General features: G+C 32.5%; 1 long non-coding RNA gene across 1 annotated transcript; it reads left to right on the forward strand.

Moving 5' to 3' along the window:
- The first annotated feature begins 663 nt into the window (after window positions 1-663).
- On the forward strand, window positions 664-1,595 carry LOC131800823 (uncharacterized). The gene is made up of 3 exons (XR_009341601.1): window positions 664-679; window positions 753-874; window positions 944-1,595. It is a non-coding gene; the product is annotated as an uncharacterized LOC131800823 (long non-coding RNA).
- The last annotated feature ends 5,253 nt before the right edge of the window (window positions 1,596-6,848 follow it).

Here is a 6,848-nt window from a genome sequence, read left to right on the forward strand (position 1 = left end):
ACCTATTGAAAACGAATATTACTCAGACGTGGCCAATATTTCGTCTATCTCACGGAAATCTAGCTGTTCTTCTATTACTTTACCTCAAGAACCTCTGAAAGAACGCTTTGAACCAAAATAAAATTGGCAAAAGAATTTTAGAGACCTATAAAAAATACGAACATATAAATGAAGATCAACGAAATTTAATAATTACAACAATAGCTAGTTATTTTCATGCAAATGAGTTGCACATGTCTTTACAAGAAAGCTATAATTTGGAAAAACAAATAATAGATATGTTTCCCAATGAGAAACTCCATTCTTACCGCACCGACAGGCGTGGAAAGCTATATGTAAAATACAACAATATGAAAAGAAATCACATTTATCAGAAAGATAGAGATGTCAATTCACCTAAGGCATCCAAACCTGCAGATTATATCGGTAAAATATTCGAAAAAAAAACGTTATGATTTATACAAATGTAGTAAATTTGGGTTATTATTATAGTTTCTGAAGAAAACGCCAAAGAAATAATTCATAGTTTAAAATACTTTAATGTCGACCAAGAACAATTTTTAAAAATGTGGCAGTCATGCGCAAATTACCGAATCGTCAAATTTTTGACGAGCACGATAACCTTAAGGATATATTTAAAACCTGGCCACAGTATAAAGAGGGTCTTGGAGTAAAGTTGGTAAGTAACTTAATTTATATGTCCATCTTAATTTAATATTCTTTCTACATGTGGGTGTTGATATTCCGTTTAGATTAACATGGACTTCGGAGTGCTGCATAAAGACTACGGTGTATAATGTGATTAAGAAGGAAAAATACATTAAAGATGCTGGAATTAAATCAGTTTTCGATAGAATTGATCCATCAGATGCAGGTTTGTTACGAATAAATTTTCATTACATGCATATCATTAAATAACTAATATTTTTATTTAATTTTGTAGCTTCAAACATGTCTTTATTTATGATGCGCTTGACTTGGTGTCTACACGGCTACTTATATCCAACATCAAAATACCTCCGTAAAGATAAAGATGGAAAGAAAACGTATGGGAAATACACCATAAAAGACTCCCAAGAATCGTCAATATTCCTCGCACGAAGTATCCAAGAAGTAGACATGCACTTAAATTTCTTAGAAAAGAGAAATGAGAATATTCAACCTTTTATTTTTGTTGTTGGAGATGACAATTTAGAAGATAATGACTACAATTTCTATGTTTATTTAGACCATGCATTGCTACATTTTGTAGATTTCCAGCGAGCACTAGATACTTGCTTCAAAAGCTTTTTCTTATTTAATTTAGAATTTCCCGGAGCATCCAATCAGTTCTGGATCTTTGTTCAAGAGTACTTCTATGACATGAAATCAGCTCACACAAAAAATTTTTCAAAAATACTAAATATTTTAAGCGATTTAAATTATACCGAGAACTGATTTATATATAAATTATCTACATTTAATATTTAATTTTGTATTTGAATATAATTCAAACGCTTAAAGCGTCCTATATTCATGTACATTTTTAAATTTTATCACATTCATTTATTAATTCATTATTCTAAGGAAATATTGAAATCTATATTCATTGTAAAACCCGTAATGAATTATTTTTTAAGTTTTTTAATAAAAAATATTTCCTAAATGCCTAAAATATTTGTATTTATATTGAATTTTGTACAATTTAGAACGGCGTTTCTAAAGCGGAAAACAAAATTCAGTTCGATGTTAGGGCTTCATTGATTAAATGTAAATTATACATTAGTTTGATGCAGTTTATTCATTGAAGTTATGTAATTTTAATGAAAAAATTACGTAAGTTTGATGAATACCTTTCATTGGAATGATGCAGAATATACATTATATAGAGATAATCGAACATCAATTTGAGTATATTTTTTCATCGAAAGGAAAAAAATACATCTATTAAATGAACTTTTTCTTCAAGATGATGACATTATTTCATTAAATTGATAAATATTTTTGATGAAAATTTGATGTAAAATTCTTCATTATAATGATGAAACGCGTTGTAAGCTCAAAATCGAAGAAACATTTCATCAAAGTAATGCCCAAAATCATCATATTGATGAATTTTTTTCTTTCAGTGAAAATCGACTCAGCACATAGTGTTGTAGGGTATAAAAATGGAACTGGACTAGCCACGGTACAACATATAACAAAAAACATGACTTAATCGCTTAAGAAGTCCATGGTGCTAAATTGAAGGTGGTCTAAAATGCATTTTAATGAAAAATGTATAGACATGTAGGGATTTAAAATATATATTTTAAATCTATTACGTCATGAGGTTTCAACTACCGGAATAGACTTTTAAGATATATCCAAATTAGATCTTCATTTTATATATTTTAATTGCAAATTTTATAACAATATCCTGGACTTTAAGAGTTCTGATGATTTCAAAACTCATAGGATTGAAAAAGTAATTCGTAATACCCGTTACAGCCTTAGCAGTCTACGGACAATGTTGCCGCCACAAAGACATCTCTTTTAGAAAATAAACACCTTTTCAGCATCAAAGATCGTGGGCACGCCCCCTCAAAATTCAAAAGCGCATACTTTATTGGATATGTATTCTCCAAAATTTACAAGAAGAGGGAATTATCTACCATTAATCATTTATGTGAAATAATTTAGAATACGGTTAATTTGAGAAGAGTGGCAATAGTGAGGCATATACCCAAAATATTCAGTGGTACATAATTAAGTTGAAATAATTTAGAAACGTGGTCATTTCGTAGCAAAAAACTAAATATGTATGTTTGTGTTTAAACAGTTTCTATACGAGAATTTACGCATTATCCGTTTTAATAATCATTTATTGTTCGCCGACAAGTCTTTACAGCCGTCGAAATAATTTGTAACTGGGCCAATAACAAACAATGCCGCATCTGAAATCGAATAAGGAAATATGGGCAGTAGCAGCTTAATTAAATTGTTACAACTGTGCGAAGAGAGGGAAGATACCAAAAGAAAAAAAATAAATGATTAGACAACAAGTTACCAACCCGTGTCGCACTGTGTTTTGCCTTCAAATGTAATGCTAGAATAGGAGGAATAGTATTTATTTAGAAAATATTTAGATATTGGTTTTTTTCTGCGGAGTTATAACATCTCAGCTCTTTATCGTCTATTTAATTGAGTCTGTCTGTCCGTTGAAATTAAGGCCACGCTTACCAATATTAAGCTTTAAATTTCGAAACAGAAGCTTCTTGGTTTTAGTACAACCCCTATATAAAAATACCTTCCTGACTTTCGTGTTTTGGAAGATCTAGAGACAATTTTAAACGCATTAGCTGTAATTTGATATTTTTAAGCGGTAACTCCAATATTATGTATTTTGAATATTTCAACCAAATTAGTTCTTTCCGAAACCTAGGTATTCCCTGCCTTTCCCCCTGTAAACATTACCATCGTTCTCCACCAATAAACAAACGTTGTTTTTATATAAAACAACAATAAAGGCCTGACAATTTTGCAACAACAAAATGCTCATTTATGGGCTGTAACTAAATATTTAAAGTTCTTATAACTCATTCCGAAAGCACGTCTCACATTCCAAGATTCCAGGCCACGTAACACTGTACGAGAAAAATTTAATTAACCATTTTTGTTTTTCTTAAATTTCTAATCGAAATTTCTTTGTAGTTGATGGGCTCAGTGATCCGACTAACGCTGCCTATTCATCATATGTCTAATGATGACCTGTAAAGATTTCATCGGCAATATTTTGTCGGTGATTGAAATGAGTTTCGGCACATGGTTACATGACGGGAAAACTGGAAATAATTGATGCTGCCGCCGCTAGTGTTGGTAGTTACCGCCAGTTAGTTAACCAGACATTGTTTTCTTAGTCACGGCTCCCATTGACCAGGTTCAAGGGGTCATACGATATTGTTTGGCCGTAACTTTTGCCACTTAACTTGTTCCCGTTTTCTAATGTTTTTCAATCAAACCCAGCCAACGATAATGACTTCCCTTCCTCAACGACCACAACATTCATCATTTTTGATAGCTTTATTTTCTTTTGGCAGTAGGAAAAAGTTGTACGACTGCGCTACTGCCAGACCAATTACAAAATTCGTTAACGCTGGCGAGGGGGGAGGGGGGAATTGGAGTAATGAAAAAGCCATGTTTTTGTGATTAAATCGGTAGTAACGTTTTAATTGGTATAATTTTTCTATCATCAAGAAAAAGAAATTTGGTTGGCCTCGGGCCATCTACTTAACAGTTACCAAAATAAAAGAAAAATCTTCTAAAAAGAAAAAGGGAGACAAGCAGCCAAAAAATTCAACAATTGTTGAATTGCTCTGAGTAGAATAACAACAATTACTACTATTATTTATCCAAGTGAACGAGGTTTTGTTGTTGTCATATAATTTAGACTTTGAACCAGTTCCAACTTCCAGTACCCAATTCGTTCATATTTATAGCCATCAATTTGTAAGAGAATAATTTCATTTGGTTTCATTATGGTGGATTTCTTACAGCCGTCTGAATGGGGGACATTTGTGTGTTTGGTTGGCGGGTTTGGTTCGAATTAATGGTCTGGTGTGGTGTTGTGTAATTAAATCTAAGATTTCTCGTTATTATTTTGTCTTAATCGCCTCGTGGAGTCATTTATTAAATTAACAAAGGCTAATGTTGCTTTTCTTCAATGTTCCTTTGTCTGCCAGGTAATGGCTTGAAAATTAATTAACAAATTTATTCTTTCATTGCCTTCGCTAAATTTTCGTAAAACAAAAACATAATAATTACTTGTACTGTTACTTAGTCTATTTTAAGTCTTCAATTTGTATATTCGAACTACATGGGATTGAGTATTGTAAACATAAACTGGGTAGATGAAATTGTTAATATGAACTACAATCAAATAATGGAAGCGTATTAGAGTATAGGATCTTAACTAAACGCGGACCAATTAAGATAGCTTAATTAACCAATTTCATGGGCACTATAACATTTATTTGCGAATTTCAAAAATTTACAGACTCTTCCGATTTCGGTAGACATTCGCAGATGCTTATATCAAAAGCTGTGCAGTGTAGCGAGTAGCGTGTAGTTTTAACCTTTAATTCGTATTTTTATACCCTACAACACTATGTGTTGGTCGTATGCAGGTCGTAATTATCGCCCGATCCTCACGCACATTTGAATGGGGGTTACCGCACATTGCAAAAGCCAAGCAGTTTCGGATGGCCATCCAAAAATATTCAATGTGTGAAGGAGTTTGCCAACTTTTGTAGATAAAATACGAAAATGTCCATTCCAGTGACTCTTTGGAGAATTCACAAATACAGGAAAGATGCCCTTCTGACTATTTCGTTAACGCTGATTTCGTGGAAGAATATAGTCAAATGGCTGTATCTCATATAGATGCGTTTCAGTCAAAAACCAATTATAAATGTTAATCTTTTGCCACTTCTGAGAGATTATAGGTCTTTGGGAAATATTGGTCCCAGATCTAGGAAGACCATTTACGTGCAACATCTACCAATAAATTGGAAATGACCAAATTAGTTTAAGTTGCTATTATTCGAAAATTAGAGAACGAAACCTGATGGTTTTCTTTTATTATTTGTCACAATATCTTGTGGAATTCTTTCGAGTATCTCGCCTATGTAAATAGTATCGTTTATTATAGTGTTGTAGGGTATTCAACGGTCGGCCCCGCTCGACTGTAGCCTTTGCTTGTTTAATACTTATACTTATTCACAGAACAGACTCGTATAAGTGGTAAAATTTTTATTAAAAGTAATGACTCAACAAAATAGAAATAAATACCCATGGTCAAAATGTCAATACATGTTCACACAAAGGTCAATTTAAAGTATACTATTTTTTAGTCAAAGGCTTTTTTATTTAAAATAGGTACTATTGTGCTACATATCCGATATTCTAGCTATTAGTCAGAAGTGACCTTTAAATGTATATGTGATTTGGATCAAAAATATTCGCGGTTGAGTGGAAATTTTCGTATGTTTTTACATAAATATTGTCGGATTACCATCCAAATTGGTTAGCTTCTGCCCAGCCCCGAACTCTAACTCCATGCAAATTTCCGACTCGATTAATTTAAACATTTTTTGTTTTTGGTCCATTTCAACCCCTAAATATTGTGCGACCATCTCAAAAACAATTGGGTTCTATTCTAACAATTGCGACCTGTATCGTGATTACAAATTAACATGGACAGACGGACGGGTGGACATACATAGCTAGATCGACTTATCTCGGCGAAATAGAAAGATCTATATATAGTTCCCTATGTGGGAAACCAATATTTCAAGGTGTTACATAATTGTTGGCCCAACCAAACTTATAATACGGCCAACACATAGTGCTGTAGGGTATAACAATAAAAAAATGGAACATAAAAAATTACGAGAAATTAAAAAATTAATATCACAAAGCCTGGACGCTTCCTAGGCGTTATATAATTGGTGATCGGTCAAAATCAAATACGTGTTATAATGAATTAGATTTGTTCTTATATATTCGATTGAATTGAACTTATGCTGCCGATAAGCAATAATTAACTGCCTATATAAAAAAAATAATAAATAAAGTAGCTTTGACGGCTTGGTGGTAGTATCATTGATTAGGAGTAACATGGGACGCCTTCTAAGTTAAGTTAATTTTGACATATGATGCTGATTTAGATGCTGGAAAATTTAAGAAGGCAGCAGAAAAGTAAAAATGCTAATCAAAGGCATTGCAAATTAATTCAAATTACAGATACTTTCCAACAACAATCATATATACACTGGTGGCCAAAACTAAAGCAACTGAAATTACAAGGAGAATGAATGCCCTGTAACTTT

Source organism: Musca domestica, unplaced genomic scaffold (genome assembly GCF_030504385.1).
Source record: "Musca domestica strain aabys unplaced genomic scaffold, Musca_domestica.polishedcontigs.V.1.1 13, whole genome shotgun sequence".
NCBI classification, from domain to species: Eukaryota; Metazoa; Arthropoda; class Insecta; order Diptera; family Muscidae; genus Musca; species Musca domestica.